Source organism: Ambystoma mexicanum, chromosome 2p (assembly GCF_040938575.1).
Source record: "Ambystoma mexicanum isolate Mex_15411 chromosome 2p, UKY_AmexF1_1, whole genome shotgun sequence".
Lineage (NCBI taxonomy): Eukaryota > Metazoa > Chordata > Amphibia > Caudata > Ambystomatidae > Ambystoma > Ambystoma mexicanum.
This window is the reverse complement of record NC_090923.1, coordinates 747674127-747695788: the sequence shown is the minus strand read 5'-3', so window position 1 is coordinate 747695788 and position 21662 is coordinate 747674127. Positions and strand designations below refer to the sequence as shown.

The 21662-nt window shown below is 43.7% G+C and overlaps 1 protein-coding gene across 2 annotated transcripts in view; it reads right to left on the bottom strand.

The window, feature by feature from the left end:
• The window catches only part of DMAC2 (distal membrane arm assembly component 2), a 326013-nt gene that overhangs the window by 252251 nt on the left and 52100 nt on the right, over positions 1-21662 (bottom strand). The gene's annotated exons all lie outside the window — the stretch shown is intronic.

The following is a 21662-nucleotide window of genomic DNA, read 5'->3' as shown; positions in this document are numbered from 1 at the left end:
GAGGGAACGTGGGTAACACTACCCTCTGAAAAGGTGAAAGCTTCTAATACCTAAAGGAACATTGAGGTGAGTTTAACAGAGAAATATCATTATAAAGTAGCAGTGAGAGAACCACCAGAGATATATAAAATAAAAAGCAAACTACACCCAGGAAGGGTGAACTATAATGTCACATAAAGCAAACAACAAATAGGATTATCTCCTTTCGACTAATACTCCGAGATCATTAGCCTGGATCAAAAGGTTTGGCCAAGGAGAAGGGAAGAGAGACAAAAGCCTTCTGAAAGAAATACATGAACTGGTACAGAGCTGATTGATACGCGGTCTGGTGATCCGCCACACAGTAACATGGTCGCCGCCGTGCAGAGGCTTTCTTCATTACAGAGATTCTGCTCTGCTGCCCCGCTTCCCTGTGCAACGGATTGGCCATTGCCTGATGACCTATGCCTGCAGCCCGGGGACCAGCAGGCAAAGCCAGCCTCCCACCAAGGCTGCACACAAAAGCTGCCGTTCCCTGTGTGGGGCCTCGAGGGCCCCCTGAAAGATCCATCTTCAAGGATGGTAATTCTAACTGAGTTATGCTTTACTTGCAGAAATTAGACCCGCATTATTCAAGTATCCGCCCCACAGCCTTCTTGCAAGCAGCTCTCCCTGCACCCTCTGCTCCTGTGCACCCAAATGCAAGCACACTAATCCAGATGAGCCCTTCAGGTTACCTCGCCTTTTTCCATGTGTGCCTCAATGCACCATGTAAGAGCCTAGATATGCATGCCTGAGTGCATGCACCTGTCCCCCCCCGATGGCTGCCTCCCACTGACATTGTGTTGTAGAAATAATACACTCCACATGCACCCCTTATAGCCCGGCCTGCTCCTAGCGTGATACACATTTGCCTTCACTGGCTGACTCCAGTTTGCAAGCCTTGCAGCACTTGAACATAGTTTGACCAACAATTAATGGATACAGCAACCTGTTACCCCAGGCTCTACTGTCACCTCTAAAGCACATCACACTGGCAAGCACGGCTCCCAACAACAGAAGTCAACACACCACCTCAACCTCACATTTCAGGTTTATAGATCAGGTAGCTTGGTCCTTTATCTACAGTGCCTTGAGCCACCAGCCCTGCAGCCATGATGCACCTCCCAGGCACAGCCCAAATTGCAAATCCCCAGCTGGCCCTGCCAGCAGCAGAGAAAGGAGCAACCTTAGTTCCCCACTGTGTCACACTAAGGCTAGGACAGACAGCCTTATCCATGATCCGAATCCGGCACTGAGTGTTCACAGCCACCCACCTGAGCATAGCAACATCCTGACCCATGTACCACGCTGAACCGATAGAGCACCAACCCTTGTGCACCACAACAACGCCACCAAGCATCCTGCCAACCTTTATGAGATCCCTTATGCACCACAACAACGCCACCAAGCATCCTGCCAACCTTTATGAGATCCCTTATGCACCACAACAACGCCACCAAGCATCCTGCCAACCTTTATGAGATCCCAGATTTAGAGACCACATACAACACCCTGCATCACCTATACTCCAACAGCAGCTTGCCACCTAGGAACTGCTTAGAGATGACCACGCCCAGCAACCTACACAGCCTTGTGACCTAACCATGCCACTCAGTCTCCCACCCAGCAGTCCGACTACAAACAGCACTCACAACTGTGAGGGGTCAGAAATGCGAGGCAGACAATAGATAACGGTATTTCACGAGTAGCCATTTTATTAATAAGGGTGATAAACTCCTTGCTTTCCGTAACCTAAAGAGGATTTCCCTGATTATCAAACTAAGACACTCTAATAAAAGGAATCTGTCCCTCACACTTATACATACAACAAATACATACAATTATTATATGGCCATTCAAGTTCAACAAAATAACAGTTATGTTTAAACATGGACTTTGTAACCATGTATCCTTGTAATTAGGGTCGGATCCCCTTCCCCAGGCTTAAAGGAGGAATTTTCAAAATAAAAATGTTTCAAATCAGAAAGTTTATCTTTAGTATCCAAACTCTGCTCTGAATAAAACACAAAGTTCTTCTCACTCCAAAAGTCTTTCACTTGGCATTTGGATTGTCACAGTTCATCATAACACAGTTAATGACCATGCCACTTTCTTTCCACCACAATGCGGTAATTCAATGTCTTCTTGCTGGTCCACTAACCTGCCAGGACTACCACTAATAATCCCTTTTCCTGATATACTCGCCTGCCAGGACAAAAACTCCAAACACTACTACAAGTACGTTGTAGGGAGGCTGGCTTCAAACTTTAGAAATGTCTTTGACCTTCAACAACATTGAAATTCACAACTTATTCTGTGAAGATACAATACACATTGGTGCCGTTTGTTCAACTGATCTGTTTGCCACATGCAATGCAGGTTATGTTTCTCTCCTCCTTGATCATTTCTACAAGAAGGGCTTCTATCCTGCAACTTGTCCTACTTTCACACCAAGTAACTGCTGTTAATGTCTCGGTTATTATTGCCCTTCTTTAGCTTAGGCAATGCTGGTTATTGTCTTGCTCAAATATTGCCTCATCTTTACTTTGGGAATTATGGTTACAATCTTTCTGCAATATTGTCCTCTATTTACTTTGGCAATGATGGTTATAGTCTTAAGTATTGCCCCCTCTTTACTTTGATAATGAACATTGCCCCTCTACTTTGGTAATGATAGTTGTAACCTTTCTGCTCTTGCTTTCTTTCAAAATTAGCACAACGCCAACATCGCATTTATTTCAGAGTTCATTAGTTCAGTATTTAAAATGTTTGCAAACAGTCAGTGATCGACTACACAGCATACCGGGGTTACCTAACAAAGGCCAACTCGCTGGTGTCTCTATGCGTCCGTGCAATATGCTGCTGCAACTTCTGATTCTTCAGTCGGTTCCTCAATATTTGACCGCTGCGGTTATATTCCTGTGGCCCGTACTATTCGGGAAAGGAGCCGCTCTTGCTCCTCGCACACTCCGGTGCTCGCCAGCCACCGGAACAGGGCACAGAATAAGGAGAGCTTCTCTCTCCCACGGGACAGCCTGTTAAAGCATTGCTTTCCGCTGCGCGACCTCTGCACTTCAGGTGTCAACTTCAAATTCCCACTCAGAACCGTAATCCACTTCAAAAGAAGCGGCAGTTCCGGCGTCCTCTGCTGCTCCCGCTGCTGCTGGTCTACTTCTTCTAATGGCCTGCAACAAAGGGGCTTTAAATATTCAAAAGAACTGCTCATGTGTGGGTCATTAGAACCACTAGACTGCACACTGCAGTTCTGCTCCTTTCGGCCCCTCTTCCTAGTATTTGGAGCATTAAGGGACTTGAAGTCCCTAATGTTCTGGTTACTTTTGTATCAATGGGCTCAATTTTACAATAGGCCATCAAACCTGTGGGATCATTGGGGAAGGTAGAGGGTTCTCCCAATTCTCCTGATCCGAGTCCCCGTCTCATGTGATCCTACCGCAGACCACCGTCCCCAGGGTCAGGATCAGGAAGAGTCTGCCTTTCCCTGGCCACATAAGAAGGATCCCAGGCCAGGGTTTGTGGGATAAACACCTCCAATTCATCACACAAAACACTGGCCCCCACCCTTAACTGTGCCTTAATTAACGCCAGATCAGTCTTAGCCCACCACTTGGACATCCATGACCTCATTGTCTCAAACAGCTGGGACCGCCTGGCCACTACCGAAACTTGACGCTGCAGGCCCAACACTATCGATCGCCATCCCACCTGAATTTACCATCCACATGAGGGATTAACCTAATACCAGAGGTGGTGGAGTCGCAATGATTGTAAGGGAGAATATTGCCATAAAACAGTTTACCACAGTTCAGATACCTAGTTGTGATATAGTCTCACTCAAACTGCCTCTATCACATACATACACTATTACCATGGGCATTATGTACAATCCTCCAAGCCTGCATCCTTCTTTCTAAGAAGATGTGGTGCATTTACGTAACAGCAAACTTAAACCTACCTCCAAAGCCATCACACTAGTTAGACTTCAATTTGGGTCTTAATGATAAAGAAGACACAAGGGCGGCCTTGATTGACAATACCCTTAATACCTTGGGTTTTGCACAAAGAATATTGACACCGACCCACATCAAAGGCTGTACCTTGGACTGGCTAGTAGACCTTAATTGTCAAGTCCCTATCACCTCCAACGTTCCTGCCAATGGACAGACCACCATGCCATAGCATTCAACATCGGTACTGGCAACTCGCAAAGACGACCCACCATACCATTACCTCCTACCATTGCTGAGAGCTTGAGAAATTTGGCCAAAGACAAAATCTTAACACTGCTAGGAAATATCCAATCTGCCCCACCACCTAATATGGAGCCAGTAGGCTTAGCAGACCTATACCACAAAACAATCACTAGTGCAGTCGACACCATCGGCCCACTTGCACCAAGCAAAACAAAACCTACCACCCACTGCAATGCCATAAAGCCCTCTTCTCTACCACCTCCAAATAATACAAATGCTCCATCCTACGAGCAAAAACCACAATGTACAATACTAGAATCACCAATGGCTAGTCCAACGCTCTTAAACTATTCACCATTCTCAGAGAGCTGTAAACCCCTCTTGCACCTCCTCCCAACCTCATCAAAGACGAGGCCTGGTGCTCTAATATCCAGAAAGCCCTCCTAGATAAAATCTCTCTCCACAAGAAAATTAAGCTCAAGCAGAATTTCATCTGCAAGAACTCACAGACCATAGTTCTCGACCCACTTCCTCCTACTACGCCTGTCTTTCCTCCATTCACCTTGAACCCCATGTCCGAAGCAGAGGTCACCTAAATCCTGAAGGGCATGAAACCATCTAGGTGCAAAGGTGACGCCTGCCTGGCATCAATCATTAAGGACTGTGCAGAAACCCATATATCATTCATCACTGCATTCATTAACGCCTCCTCCACCTCATGCGTAGTTCCTGCTAGCCTGAATCAAGCCTGGGTTCTTCCACTGTTAAAGAAACCCTCCACGGACCACACCATACCCAACAACTACCGGCCTATCAGCACAGTCCCCTTCCTCCTAAAGATCTTGGATCAAGCAGCCTACCTCCAAATTCAGCAATACCTACCGGCCAACAGCATCATGGGCATTCACCAATCCGGATTCCGCCACAGGCATGGCACTGACACAGCCTTGCTGCACCGGAAGAAATAATTAGACAAAATCAAAGGCTCCTCATTATTCTAGACCTTTGTGAGGGGTCAGTAATGTGAGGCTCACAACTGAAGTTAGATTCTTCAAAGCTTGACATTTTATTAGCAAAATAGACAATATAAAAAAAAAACTAACGAATAGGGGATTCCTTGCCTATTCTAAGATCTAAGGGAAACCTCCTAGCATACACAAAACTAAACCTCACACTAAACAATCAAAATGAAAATAAAGCAACAATAACATAAATAAAAGATTCCAATTAAGGTCTTGGTTGACTTCTGCTGGTTCTAGGCAAATTGAGCTCCCCCAGAAATGTACAAAGTGACTTTCTCCTAACGAAAACGAAATTTCCAATAAGTTCCTTGAAAGCTCCAAAGAAGATGAAGTCACAAACAAAAAAAAATCAACAGGTAACATTTTCTTCTTCTCTGGATAAAAAGCTCCCTTTTCAAAGTTCCATAGAGAAAACAGCACCAATGATAATCCTGGATAAAGTTAAAACAAAAATGCCACTTTCACTTAATAACAACTTTATTTCCATCTGCAATTTGTCAGGATGCTTCTTTTAAGGAAATTGCTCTCTTGGTGAACATGTCCCTTTCTTAGAGTTACTGTGAGAGCGGGCTTCTCCGTTTCAGAGACTACTTCCACTTCAATTTCTTCAGCATATAAGTTTCTGACAACATTTTAGAAAACCACAATTAAACTTCTGCTGCTGCAGCTTGATGTAGTGGAAATGTTACTAGGCAACTTAAACAAGACTCTTCGACCTCTACAGGTTGACAAGGCACTCTTTCTACTTCTACCAGAAAGGGCAGCCTCTTTGCCTTTCTTCCAAGTCTTGTAGCTACCTCGAAATCTGCTTCAGTTTCCGACTGCCACAACATCAGCTTAACTGTAGTTGTTTCTTGTTACAAGCACCAAGCTCCCTTACACAACTACATATGCTTCTCTGCATCTCCAGGGTGTACCCTAAAGTTGTAATACCACTCTCCCAGTGCTCATAAGACTGTCACCCTTGTATCAGAGGACCCTGGGTTAGTATTATCTTCAACAACTTCAAGACAGCAAGTTTTAGTTCGTATTTCAGCTGGTTTCCTCCTGGGAAGGTTCTGCTTATTGGCTTGGGCAAAGCTTGTTCTGCTTCTACATTTAACAACTTCAATAACTTCTACAATATTTAAAAGTAGGATGTTACAAGAGCTAACAGTCACTTCACAACTGATTTTAGGCACACGCGATTACTTTTTGATGGTGAAATGCGACTTACTACTTGCATTCCCTTTTACAAAGGCAGCTTTCGACTAACAATCAGGAAACAGAATCTTGCATACGCTGCCTCTCTGAAGTGATGTTTCCTTGTAACACAGTGGGAAAGTCTGCTACTGCCTATGCGATCATTACTGCTACCGTTCTCCCTGTTAATATGAGACACATGACTTTGCCGATCAATGATTTTAAGATAACAATGAGGAGAACTTTGGTTACTTCTGGATAAGCGTGTGACACATTCCCCTTTGTTGAATAGGACTTCCCACAATTACAAAGACTTTCACTTGCTTTACCTTCAGCAGCAATGAAATTCAGCTGGTTACAGTTAACAGCAAGGAATTTCTGCTTCTCTGGAGTTCGGTCCTTCATTCACCGGCTCCAAGATTACAGCGGCTGTGTGTTGCCAGACTTCTTTTCCTCTGCTACTGCTACTACATACACTCTCAGGTTCCACACGTTTCCTCAGCACAGGTGTTTCGGATCGTGCCTCATTAATGGAAAGTCTCCCTCGGCTTGCTTCTGCACAGGTGCCTCTGGTAAAATACAGAACTTTGGCTCTGCATTCACAACAATCAGGCGCACCTGGAAATACTGCCAGTTTTCTCCAGTCTCTTCCAATGCAGCCACAGCCAGACAGGGTTTGTGAGCATAGGACCAGCTCAGAGCATGCAGGTGAAATCTGCTTGTTCTTTGCTCCGGCATCCCTTCCGTGGTCACACTTCCTTGTGAGTGAACTGCCAGCCTCCAGCCCTGTTTATCCTACTGCTACTGCTGCCCTTCCAGCTCCAACTTCTTTCTGTGGCACCCTCCTGCAGCAGCCTTTTATTCCCCTCAGGTGGGTAAATTGGCTTTAGGTGCAGACCCTCAGACTTAATTACCTGACCTTGCCATGGAGTTTTAGGCTTGCCTGTCTGTACTCCACGTCTGCATGCCTCTTTAGCCGCCTTCTTCATCACAGTCCCTGAGGGATTCTGGGACATGTAGTCCCTTTTTGGAAAAGTAAATCTTTTTACCTTTCTGATCTGGCAAAAAGCCATCAGAAGGGTAGGGTCACAGCAAAAGTTAAAAGTGGGTTCCTCGCAGCCTTCCTGGTCTGTTTCCCCGCTCATGTCATCCTCCCGCAGTACACCAACCCCAGCGGCGGGATCAGAGTGCCTGCCTTCCCCTGGTCACATGAGAAGGGCCCCAGACCTGGTTTCTGGGGAGAATCCCATCAGATTTGCCACACCCCTCAGCAGCCTTCGATTTGGTAGATCACAAAATCCTTTGCCAGCATCTCACCTCGGCTGTGAACTTCTCGCCAGAAGCTACCAGATGGATCACATCTTTCCTGGCGGACAGACCCATCAATGTGTTCTCTGAAAATGCAAGTGTCCCCCATCTCCTGCAGAGTCCCCCAAGGTTCTTGCGTCTTCCCCACTGTCTACAACAATTTCATCAAACCTGTATTTGAACTGCTAGACTCCCACAACATCTCCTACACAAACTCTGCCGGCGACATGCAAATTCGCCTCCCCCTTTCAGGTAAATACACAGTTGACTCTGCCACGCTACTTGCAGTCTACCACACCATTCAGGAATGGATGGCCTTCCACTTGCTTTGTCTGAACGATGATAAAGAGATTATCCTGGTGGGTTCCCCTGCTGCGATTAAGAACAGACACTATTTACATCTCCTTCACTATTGATGGAATCTCCATCCCAGTCTCTCAGACTTTAAAATCCTTGGTAGTTCACCTGGATGCCTCCCTTTTCTTAAGTTGACATGTCAAAGCCATTGCTTCCTCCGCAGCATACACTACTAAAATTATCAATGTCTGCAGGCAGTTCCTAACCCTGCCTCCCATCGCTCAAGCTCTTATAGGCTTGAGGCTAGAGTATTGCAATGCCGTCTTCGCAGGCACCTCAGTGCAGGATATCCACAAAATGAAAGTGATCCAGAACAATGCCCTCCATGCTGCCCTTAACATTCCTAGGTGTGAACACATTTTCGTCTACCAGAAAAGCTGCACACTGGCTCCCAATTCAAGAACGCTTAACTTTCAAAACTTTGCCTATCAGCCACCAGTGTCTTTCTAACGCTGCATCCCCCATACCTTGTACAGAAAATCACAGAAGCCCCAGCTCTGAGACCAACAAGATCCCTCTATGCTGTGAGAAACCTGAAGGTGTCGCTCCCGCTAGTCCCCGGAGATCCGTCGTCCAGGTGGCCAGTGCACGGCCATTGCTATTGGATCCCGTTCTTGAGGGTGGACCAGTGGGGGAGGATCACCTAGGTGAGGGGTCTTCGGGGAGTGGGAGACTGAGGGTTGAGACACGGTATCCCCTTCCCAGTAACGCCTTTTACCATGTAGGATAGTTAGAAGCTCTCCCCCCCGCCCCCTTTTACCACACAAACACTTTCTTACACTTTAAGAAAGACAACGGACTGACACCAGAGCACGTCTAGAGTTAGTTCCTCAAAAACCTTGGCTTGGAAGGTTTGGTCTAACTTGGCGACATCTTATAGTGGTGAACAAGGAAAGTAGTTGGTACAATCAATACATTTGTTCCATGGAGTCGCGTCTCACCAGGTCTGGGGTTCAGCCAAGTACAAGACCCCGTGCAAAATAGTGTAAGGTATGAAGTAACCTGGAAAGAGACTGCGCCTAATTTTTGCAAATTAGTTTTATTTCTCAGAAAATTGCCCTTATAGTTGATGACACGTGTTTCGGTCCTCCAAGGACCTTTTTCAAATCAGGGCTTATAGTCATGTAAGATGCCCCTGTCACATAATGTGAAAAATGAGCTTCCATATGTCAAAAGGGTAAATCCCTGCTGTTCAGAATAAGCGCGTACGATCGCAAAGTTGCTACAAGTCTCGAGGGGGCTGTCCCCCAATTTTCTGAGAAATAAAACGAATTTGCAAAAATTAGGCGCAGTCTCTTTCCAGGTTACTTCATACCTTACACGTCTAGAGTTACCCAACATGTCCCAGCAAACGAGTCAGGCAAAGTCACGAAATTTACAATAACCACGCACACCTGACGGCCCTTTACCTTCCCCACAGGGATAAAAGGAGGAGCACGAAAGCACACTTCGAGCAAGCCCGAATGCACACGGACAGCTACACCAAACCGACAGTTCAAAAGGAGAAGAAAGGCGATGAGACCTGGAAGGACGACGAAGGGGGAATTGCTCTTGCCCTTTTCAACTCATGTGTGTGAAACCGCCGAAAAGGGAAATCGTAAGATCGGAAGTTACAGCTGGCGTGCGGAGCAACAGAGGTCAATGGTACACAGGGGCCTCCCGCTTTGATGATGCAGGTAGAGAGGCAAGCTGGTTACCGTGGTACTATTCTTGAATACAGAGAACAAAGAAACCAACGGGTTCAGCACAGCCGGTGAGTGGGAGGAAGCTGATATCAAACCGAACTGTGTTAAGCCCAAGGTTGCGAGTAGAAATATTTTGAACCCAAGAAGAAAGGACGTGTGTGTGTGTGTGTGTGTTTGAGCCCTGTTGAGGCCTAGGTGCAGAGGGGTCCGGCGCCACGTGGGCGCTCATTCAAAAGGCGTGAAACTAAAAGAATCAGAATGCTTTAGGAAAGGGTGGCATAAGGCGTCAGAGTGGTCCTACAAGGGTTCCGTGAAATCCATTGTACAATCAAAAGTCTCTGACCTGTTGTGAAAGGAAAGCTAGGGGAAGGCCGCTTTCCAATAAGGTTGTGAACTGTGAATTGTGGAAAGTGTGAACTCGACAGAGGGATGCCGAGAGAGAGCTAGGAGAAGGAAAACCTTGCTTTCTGATGAAAATGAGCAATGCATGAACTGTTTTAGAAATACATGAACTATGTTAAAGAAAGGCCGTAGTGATCCCGACCGAGGGGGGCCCAAACTGCGAGGAGGATCCAAGCCCGATGGAGGGAGATCCTGGGGTCAAAGAGCAATCGCATATGGTGCAAGATCACGGAGAGAACTTCTTCCTTTTCTGGTGAAAATTATCCCACACTCGATTCGTTATTTAGTAGTAAGGATTGGCAATAGGTTTTTTAGTATAGGCTCATTTTTATTTGACAAGATGCCACTAGGACTGCCTAAGTATTATTTGTCCCCACCTTAGATTTAGGTTTAGATTAGGCGTTTATCTCACCCATTATAAAGTTCAATAAACAACCTTGAACTGTGATCACTTGGTGTCTGTCTTTACTGTTGCCATCATGAGTTCCTTACAATACTCACCGTCTCATCACCCCAAGATTAAGACAGACCAGAGGTGGGGGGGGGGTCTAGCTTCCCTGTCATTGCAGGGAAACTCTCTGGAACAAACTACACACAGAGCTAAGAGCCGAGCAATCATAGTGGACCTTCCGCAGAGAGCTCAAAACCTGGCTTTTCACACAGGGACCTATGTGAACCTCAGCCCGTGAACACTTGCAGCCTATGACTCTATATACAATGACTTGCTCTATAATACTACTGTAACTAGCGCATTCATGCCTAAGGTTTTAGAGTGCTGCTATAAATGTAAAAATAAAAATTATAATTAAGAGTCACAAGAGACTATTTAAAAAGTGCCTATTGACAAGGACTTTAAAGATACAGAAGACAAGTGTGAAGAGCATCCAACAGGAGAAGGGAGTCACTGTCCTGACCTTAGTTGGTAGAACTAAGTGTTCTATCAACTAGTGGTAGGGTTAGTTAGCACTAGCCTTTGGACAGCAGACATATTTTTGGACATTCCAAGATGAATGACGGGCACCTTAATTATTCATATAGGTAGAGAATACCCCATAGCGATTGGGAAAGTTAGGCCTTCGTAGTATTATTTAATAAAATACCTTGAAAATGTCCATAGAGAGTCTGTGTCCGCCTCCTGACCTGCCACAGACTGTTTGGTGAGAGGGTGTGCTGGTTGTTCTCCAATTATTCCTGCTAATCTACTTGGCCAATTCTGCAGATCCTGTAACTGAAACCCAAGACTACAACTGCCTCCTTAGGTTCCTTAGCCTTAGCTCCCTAAAAACTCTTCAAGCAAGTAAAGGCCTGTCACACGCTCTTTTCATCTATCTCACAGTTATTTAATTAAAATATCAGATTTATGACAAAACCCTATAAGTATAGAGAAAAGATATATTAAGAGATGCTTAATCAGCAGCTTACAATGTTCGTAAATCTAACAACAATATTTTTTTCACCTCTATATAATAACCTCATTCTTTCATCAGATTTTGCAGAAGCAAAATTCAAATCCAAAATTAAAACAAATATTTCTTAGATTCCGTAAAACATTACATTCCAAGAATATATGAAATGAAGCTTCTAATACAAAATAACACAGTCTACACTTCCTCAATTCACATGTTATTGTCTCCCTGGCAAGTTCATACATGAATAAAGGGAGAATACCTAGACGATATGCATATTGCCGACTGGTAGTTCACAAATACATCTCTGTTTATCACTTAACCTCATATCTTCCCATGCAATAACATTATAGCTGTTCCTCATCTTTATTTGATCATAGTCCAATATGCAGTCATGTTTATTTTTTTTTTAACTGAAGATTTAATTTAATAATTTCAGCTGCTTTCAATATACAAATGATCAGGATAGCAATAATTTCCCACCATATTCATCTCCTTAAGTGGCCAAGTGCAGCGACTCAAATCAGTCCATACCAATTGTTTTAAAGTGCCGGAAGGCGTAAGCATCAGGCTCCTTTTGCCTCAATTCTAGAAATGCCCATTTCAAAGCACATATGGTCTACAATTACAAAGCTCATTCATCCAATACCTAAAAATCAAATTCATCTTAATCTCATGACGTTTAAGGCTTCCAGGTTTTACTCCTGAACCTTGCCTTTAATTTTAAAATATTTTTAAAACAAAAACAGTTTGAGTTTTTAACAACTTTTTGTGTTTTGACCAATCAAGGTTGTCATCAAAATACTTTTTTTTTCATCTCAAACTAGCTAGGGGTTTTCACACAATTGTCGCAACGCGGGAAAACTATTTAATGAGATTTGATGGGATAAGGTAAAAAAAATAGTATTATTTGTGAAGGATACACAAAATCCTTATCAAATTTAGGAGGAGTCACACCAAATACATCCTGCCAAATCGGCTTTAAATCTGATATATAGCAATAAAAAATGTTTTAAAAAAAAATAAATCACTGGGCTAAAATAGGGCTGCATGCTCACAGCTAACACTACTTTTCCAGCAAGCCCACCATCATTAGAACATCAGATCTAGCTGTTTTGATGTAATTCGATTATAATTGACATGAGTGGCCATGGCATACCCGAATTTGCTTATTTATGCCAGAGGGTAGGACGATCCGCTCTGACGAAAGCGCCTAAATGATCAATAAAACAAACAGAGGCATATTTATTTTTATACATGTACATTTAGTAGCCAGATCTTCTGAGCCTCTTTTCAAGACTGTCTGGCACCAGATGTGTTAAAGCAAGCTTGGGTTAAGCCTCTATTAAAAGCCCTCAAGTGAATCTGAAGACCGCATCAACTTTTGGGTGCTGGCCAATCCATCTTTCACCCAGGCAGAGGTACCAAAATGGCCTTACCAAATATAAAGGATTCTCCTTACAGATTATTCATCATGGCATATAGGCATCCTGATGTTACTGGACCATTCGACTGCATTTGATACCATGACCGCTGGCTATTATTCCAGCGTACTAGAGAAATAGCTATGTAATCTGAGAATGTTGTCAACTGGCTAACTTACCTTCTGAGCTAAATAATTTCACGAGTGAAAGTTAATAAATATGTCTCAAATACTGAGTACATACACAGTGAAGTAACAAATGGGTTGTGCATTTCCCCCATTTTTTTTCAATAGAAGCTGTTACACTATCTTTTAGAAAACCTGGGAATGGATAGCAAAAACAACGCACGCCGCCACACCCAGCATATCTTTTGTCTTGTCATTATCTGGATTCAAGCCATCTTTAGTCATGTGGAACATTGGATGTTTCAAAACTAGTTCAGACTCATAATAAAAATCCTCCATGTAGCTTCCCCGCGCTCAATTTTGAGTGCCTTTGAGCCTTACCATTTCCTGCAAGAGAGAACTGAGGTTATCCAAGTCAAGATGAACGTAGCAACACTAGGAATGATTCACGACTCCACTCTCTAGGTCTCCTCAGATAAATCAAGTGCTTAAAAAATATGAATTATCAGCTAATGTTACTTGGGCAAATTAGGGCTTTATTGCGGGTTCCCTGTATTTGGAGAACTGTGCCTTTAACAGCATTAAGCTACGTTCGTGAGACCTGCATGAGACCTGACACGCCTCCTTTGACAACGGCGTACTTAACAAGGACCTGCTGACCATTGCGGCGTGAAGCCCGCCTGCAGAGTCAAGGGCAGCTGCTGTTTTTCGCTGTTTGGTGCAGAGTGCAGCGACAAGCAACTGACTACAGTGAGATTGCCAACTTTGATGAAAGCCTGTCTCGAGCCGGTCGTAGCCTGTCAGCTGCAGTAAGGCGAGTACAGCAATTGCTGTCAATTACCTTACACCGGAGTCTCTGCATTGAGCGCTGCCGACACCGAACTTCGAGCTTGCGTTTGCCCGCGCTTCTTTTTTACATTTGAATTGTGCATATAGTGGGCTGTGCTCTTGATTGGCTTATTTGTCATTCTAATCGAGGCTGGGAGACTGCGGGTGGTGTAGCCTTTGATCCCAGCCTCGGAAGAAATCTAATCCAGTTGGCTTGCGGGGTGGAACTCACTGTTTATTTTTTTAAGAATTGGCGCGTTTTGCTCACAGAATGCCATCTGCCAAGAAGGGTACCCGCTCAAAATACAACTTGCGCAAACTTAAGTGACAATCTAAGGCACCGCAAGACACATTGGAGGGAGGTCGGGCCCCTAATTCGAAATTAGCCAGGAAAGTAACTAAGCCTGTTCTACCTAATCAAGGAGTTATTACTGGTTTCTTTCCAATTAATCCACAACAAGAAACTAACTCCATGCCATTAGACGAAGTGGCTGGGTCTAGAAACAATGAGGATAATCTACAGATTTCTACCAGCTTAGATGACATAAATAACAACTCATTGCTAGATCTCAGTCTGAGTATTCAGAGGGGGATGATTCCGGTTACTTCCGTACCATCTGGTAATGATGTGGATTGTCAGGAGGAGCCTCAGGCCAATGGCCCGAAAAATCCCAGAGCTTTTCTTTGCATAACTCCAGGCTATCAAAATCCCCGAAGTTGGCCATTAATATGACCAAAAGTATACTTGAAAGCAAAAGAGAGGAATCAGGACAGCTAATACTTGGTCCATCAGAAATTGCTGAAATACAATCTTGTATGGCGTTGCTGCAATTTGCCCTAAAAATCCTCCACAAAATGTGTACAACACGAATATCATTGCTTCTGCCAATATCCCAATTGTTAATGTCAGAGATGAAGCGGACTGCAATCTTTCGGAAGCACTCCACATTACAGAAGGCCCAGGGGGAAATCTGGAACCCGATACTGGTAACACTATGGATGATCAGATGCTTTGTATTCACTGAAGCAGCGTCGCATGGCCAAAAGGGCATCAATGCAAAAGGCCCTGTGTCATTGCTCCCCCACTGGTGGAAACGAGTCTACCAGCAAAACGCTGCAGGAAAGCTAAAAAGAGCTGCCAGGACCCGAAAATGGAATCCCAATGGAGAAGGATGTTTAAGCAGCTGGCTCCTACCAGAAGAAGATAACGTCGCAATTGGAAGAATTTCCTGAGACTTCTACATTAGGTCCTCAGAATAAGGAGGACAATAATGTCTCTACCCCTAATATTCTTCACAGACCCAAATCAGTACTGAAAGCTCCATCTTCTACAACTGAATGAGCTGGTGGACAGGTGGCAGGCAATCTTGGTTACCGCATTTGCTTAATAAAGAATCTTTACCACGATAAAGATTGCAAGTGGCTGTCTAGTTAGGACTTCATTCTGTACCCCCAGCTGAGAGTGTTAAAATTGGACGATTTCCAGTTTGTGGAACCACTGACGGGGCCCAATCCAAATGGATCAGCTATACACTGTAAATTTTCAGCCACAGCCCAAATGCTGACAGCCTGTAAAGACGACATGAGAGCTGTGGATGTGTAAATTGACGTAGATTTGAACGCAGAAGATCCAAACTGGCATGGTACTGACAATGAGGCACCTGTGAGAGAGGTTACTGGGCCTCTACCCCTGAATGGCAAAACTGTATATATGATGGACATACAAAATGTCTTGAAATGGCTGGCAGATGCATTGCCTAAGGTGACCCTGAAGCAATGAGTGTTTACCATTCTTTCCTGGAACTGTAGAGGTTTCTCCCACCTCTTATCTAATTCAGGTTGACTCCCCTTTATCATGTCTCATACATGCATCTGCCTACAGGAAACCTGGTCAACTACATCAATGACGTTAGATGGCTATCTGGTTTATCAATCATGTGCTAAGAAGGGAGAAAGAGGCAGACCATATGGCGGTCTACTTATAGGGGTGGCACACACAGTACATTCTAGACAGGTATTTACTCGGCATGAGGAAAGTCGAATGGCTGTGGAAGTGGAATACCACCCCAAGGGGATTCCTGAAAGGTTTTTACTAGTTAGCCTTTATAATCCACCTGGAGCGGAATTTAGCAAACACATCCAAGAAGCGTTACATGAGTTATTGGCATCTTGGACAACGGCCCCTGATAACAGAGCTGTGGTGGTAGTGGGAGATTTTAATTGTCAAATGATTGGTAAGGAAGGGAAATCTATTAATCCCAAGTTAAAGACTAAACGCATTATGCAGCATACTAAAAATGACACTGAGGGATTGGGTTGGTTACAGTTTTTGATAATTGGAAACTCGAAATGATTAACGGTAGGACACCCAGCGATTGCCCTGGCAATTATACATGGGAGAGCGGCCGGCGACGGAGCACACTAGATTATATATTTGCTAGCCCGACAATTGCAGAGTATATTCATAATCTAAGTGGTATACATAATATATGGAGCAATCAAAATGCTTTATGATGTACCTTTAACATACCGAAGAAGTACCTGAAACGTAAACCCATGGGGAACCTGTCCACTAACCGGGCTACCTGGAGAATTTTTTAGTCAGATAGGAATAGAAGACAAGCCACTGGAGCACTATCTGAAGTTTGTTCCTCCAATCTTTCCCAGTTTCATACCATGACAGCAAATGCAATTGAGAACTGGATCTGCCTGTTTTAAGGTAAGCACGCAACAACTGTTGTGGGTATGATGATTAGAGAAGGAAACAAGAATTTGCCATACGATAGATAAATTAGGGATGCCAAAAGAAAGCTAAGGGCAGAGGTCCGATTTGCCAAGAGAACAAGGGCTTCCAACAAGTCATATTATGCCACTGTTAGAACTGTCAAAAACAGATATAGAGCAGTTATTAAGAACAGAAGAAGCTCTGAGAAAAATCAAAGATGGCAAAAACTGGTTCAAACCATATGCTCGAAAAACTCCAGGAGCATTTGGTCCCTTTTAGGTGAAACATGGAGTGCCAGGAAGAGCCAAATAACCAATCCAATTGGCGCAGTGGAATGGATAGATTTCCTTGAGAGCCGAAACGCACCTGACAATGAGGAGCATTTTCTCCCATTAGGTTGCATCCCTCCATCCACATTTATTGATGCGTCATATGAATCTGTTCTGGGCAAGATCAAACAGTTGAAATCCTCCTGAGCTCCGGGCCCAAACGGGCTGGCAAATGGAGTGATAAAGAGCCAACCAGAGTTTTGGGCTAAACTATTAACTATTAGTTTTGAGAAAGTGCTCTTTGGAGGAAATATTCCTTCCTCGTGGCAGAAGGCCATCCTAGTCCCGGTGTTCAAAAAAGGGAATACATCGGATCCTAATAACTATAGGTTATTATCTATGTTGGACGCTAAGCTCTTTGCGTCCCTATTACTAATTGAGCTGCAATCATGGCCAGATAAAGCAGGTATTCTCTGCAGGTTTCCAAGTGGTTTCAGGAGCGGGTACTACACCCCACATAACCTCATTATTATGGGCATATTGCGGACCAGGGCTAGGAAGACTGGCAATCCACATTTATATGCATTGTACATCGACTTTAAAGCTGCTTTCGCATCTATACCAAAGGGGAAATTATGGTCTAAATTAAAGACTATGGGCTGTCCAGAAGGTCTGCTTTAATACCTCAGACTATTACACCAGAACACATCTGTAACACTAAAATAGGACCAAGAGGGCCATATGACGGATCAGGTAATGTAGAACAGAGGGGTGAAACAAGGTTGCGTCACAGCTCCCCTGTTCTACAACCTGTATGTATATGATATCCCAGTGGCGATTACATCAGCCCAAAATTGCCCTCCCAAAACTGGCCAGGCATCTTGCCCAGTTCTTGCATACGCGGATGACCTGGTCATCTTCGATTATACATTCAGTGGCATACGCAGATCAGCACTAGCCCTATGGGAGCATGCGCATCATAATGGTCTGACAATTAATTTGGAAAAGACCCAAATTCTGAGGTTTACCAGCAAGAAAACAGCATGCCTAAGACTCACTATTGGCAAGGCTGAAATTTTGTACACTCCTTATTATAAATACCTTGGTATCAAATTCGACTTGAACAGCGATTATACCACATGCAAACAGGCGCACAATGCAAAAGCTGCTCAGGTTACTGCGCCGATATACAATTTTACGATAAATCAAGGTGGTACTACTTGGTGGGGTACCCGTCAATTGTATATCCAGGTCCTCACCCCAATGATCACTTACGGCTTAGAAGCCCCGTTACATGTCAATCTGAAATGGCTGCAGATCATTGAAGGTAAGTTCTGGCGGAAGATCCTGGACCTACAGGTCTGTGTCCCGATGTCTCTTATATGATTGATGTTGGGTTTAATCTCCCTGAAAGCAATTGTATTAAAAAAGAGAGATGATCTTTATTTGAAGATGTGCTATTGCCCAAAGAATGCTTTATTGACAGCCATTTGCCAGGAAACTATGAAACACCATTCCTCATGTGTATTGAAGGATACATTTTTTCACTGAATTATGCTGGACACCGAGAGGGGGAACTGGTTAGAGACTATGCCCATTAGAGTGCACTAAATAAATAGTTTGTGACACAGACTATATTCATTCAAGAAGCCGCAGAGCTATTTCAACCTCTGCCCGTCAAAGAGACTTAGGAGATTCATAATTTTACTGAGAGTAGCCCAACTTCCTACCCTGACAGGCATTATCAATAAGATCCCTAAGGAAGAGCGATATTGCAGACTATGTAAAAATCATGAAATCCTAGAGTCAGCTAAACACCTCCTGACTGAATGCTCTACACTGTCTCAAACGTATAAGTGTTTTTTGGCAAATATGTCCATAATCTGGAAACAATTGGGGAGTTATCTTTCTGGCTTTATTGCAGTAATACTACGAGTATTCGATTGTTCACTGCACTGTATAACATCTGGCTGAAAATAGAAATGGTGTTGGGCATCTCAATATAATTAAACTGATGTGTGCCAGTTACAATTGAGTCTTTTGTATATTAGTACCGAGTAGATCAAGGGGAATATCTCTTGTTTGACTGTGATGTGAGTGGCTTTATTTTATACAACTGCCACTTGAACACATGAGATTTAGATTCCCACTTTTTCTCTCTATATTCAACCATGGTATCTGGCTGTTAGACAGCCTCTCATTCGAAGTACACAATGCATTTTTTTGAAGTTTAAGGCAATTTGTATGCACAGTCATCCGTAGTTAGAAAGTATGCGTATGAGCTATGAACATGATTACTCACAGTTTGAGATGTATTGGTCTCAGATAATTTTCTACAGCTGGTATTTTTATTATCTGTCTTCTTTTTTCTCTTTTCTTTTTTAAAGTTTTGAATAGCAAATTAGTTGTGTTTAAAAGTGGATTTTGTACATTTTTATGTTAAAATGTGTAAAGTTTATTGTTTAAACTAAAACTAAAATCATATTTATAATAAAATTCAAATTAGGGCTTTACTTTCCGACAATCACTGTCCCATTATTGCCAGAGCTAGTGTTGGCTCGGGACTGGAGTATTGGAATTCTCTCTATGCAGGGGTGCCTAAAACTATCATCCATCAACTTCATGTGCTACAGAACAACATGGCGAGGATTGTTACTAGCACCAATAAATATGCGGATATCTCCCAGCTCAGAGAAATTTGCACTGGCTTCCCTTAAAGGGTCGGATCTCATTTAAGTTGCTTATGCTGACTCTGAGCCCTTTTTTAGTCTAGCTTTGTCTAGCTTTGTCCTATATACAAGATCGCTTCAAATGGCCCCTTTCTATTCGACCCTGCAGATCTATTACTTTGCACACTATTTCACTCATTGTTACAGGTGGTCTAGGCCTCTGGCAGATCCAGTGTGGTTATGGCTGCAAACTCTGGGATTCCCTTCCTAAAAGAATTTGCAGCATCAATAATTTGTCTTCAGCAAAAAAGTGAAATCTTTGCTTTATTGAACTTTGTTCTTGCCTGCATTCCTCTCTCACTCTATTAAGGATGTGAGGGTTTGCACAGCTGGAAACCTCCGGGTAAGAGTGCCTCTTCTGTATTTTCATTACATTTCATATGATATAGGGTCAAGGTATTATTTGATATCCTAGCTCATTCAGTTGTCTGTTTGGTTAAAAGGTATTCAATTATTTCCCCCTTCCCAATTCCCAATTTAAGAAACCTTTTGCCAATGGTTCTTGAATGGCTATCACCCGATAATTGTTTGGATTGAATTTATCACCACCTTTATATATTTGGATAATCACACTTCTCTTCCAACTATCTGAAATTAAGCTACATAAAAAGAATTGAACAAAAGGAGTAAACGCAACAAATCAAAAATCTGTATAAATGTTGAAGGAGTTAATTCCTAATTTACGTGACCTTGAGTTCTTCATTCTTTCCAAAATACTATTATAGTTGGGCAAAATGAGGCCCTTCCAAAATAACTAGATCTTTAGAGCAGTGGTCTTCAAAATATAGACGCAGTACAATCTCTGGCCACTGATTGCCACTGCTTGGAGAACCATTAAGACATGGGGCCTCATTACGACCCTGCCGGTCCGGAAAGAACGGTGGTGGTAAATCCGCCACCATCGTTCTTTCCGGACCGGTTGATTAAGAGTCCTGCAGGTGGGAGGCGTCACTCCCGCCAGATCTGACCTGGTGGGTTTAACACCACCCGCCTGCAGGCGGACATGGAAACACCGGCACCATTACAGCATGGTGCCGGTGTTTCCACTTCCCCATTCCCATGGAGACCTATGGAACTCCATGGGAATGGGGATTAACAGAATTCCACCTCCGGAATTACCGGGTCACCAGGGTTGTAATGCCCCAGTGATTCCGGTAATCACGGAAGGCGGAATGGTAATACGAGTCCGGCAGTAACCTTTCCCGGAATTTCCGGCACGGTTGCCGCCGGACTCGTAGTGAGGCCCATAGTCACTTTGATTTGGCACCATAAACATTTCACTCTGAACTAATGCAAGTTTGGAGGTGCAGTTAGGATGAAGGGCACTGTACCACAGATGGGATGAGAAAATTGACAGAAAAGGTGAAAGAGTAAGCAAACAGACAGAGCAGGAGAATCGACAGAAAATGAACAGGTGGGAGAAAAATGCAAGGGAAAAAGAGGTGAGACCAGGAGAGAAACAGTAGAGCACGAGTAGAAGACAGAAGTGGCAGTAGAAGGGAGGGAAAAAACAGAACGAGAGAGAGAAGAAGAACAAACAGGAAGGAGCAAAAAAAGAACAGTAGGGAAATAGAGAGACAAAAAAGGAGGGGGGAGAGGGAGAGAGAGAGAGAGAGAGAGAGAGAGAGAGAGAGAGAGAGAGAGAGAGAGAGAAAGAGAGAGAGAATATCATAAAACAGAACCTCAGGGAAAGAGAAAAGATACTTAACAGATGGAAGGGAACAGAAGGGACCGAGAGGAGGGACCAAACAAAAGAAAGAGACAAGAAAGATAAACGAGAGAGAAAGAAGTCTGAGTAAAAAGGTTTTTGAGCGAAAGAAGAGAGATTGTAAGGTTAAAGAGGAAAGGAGGACGGTAGAAGAGACAAAACAGACGAGAAAAAAAAAAAAAAAAAGGAGGAGGATGGAGACATAGAAAGGGCAGGCCATTCAAGCAGGGTAAGAATGGTCATGGGCCGGAACAAGGAGG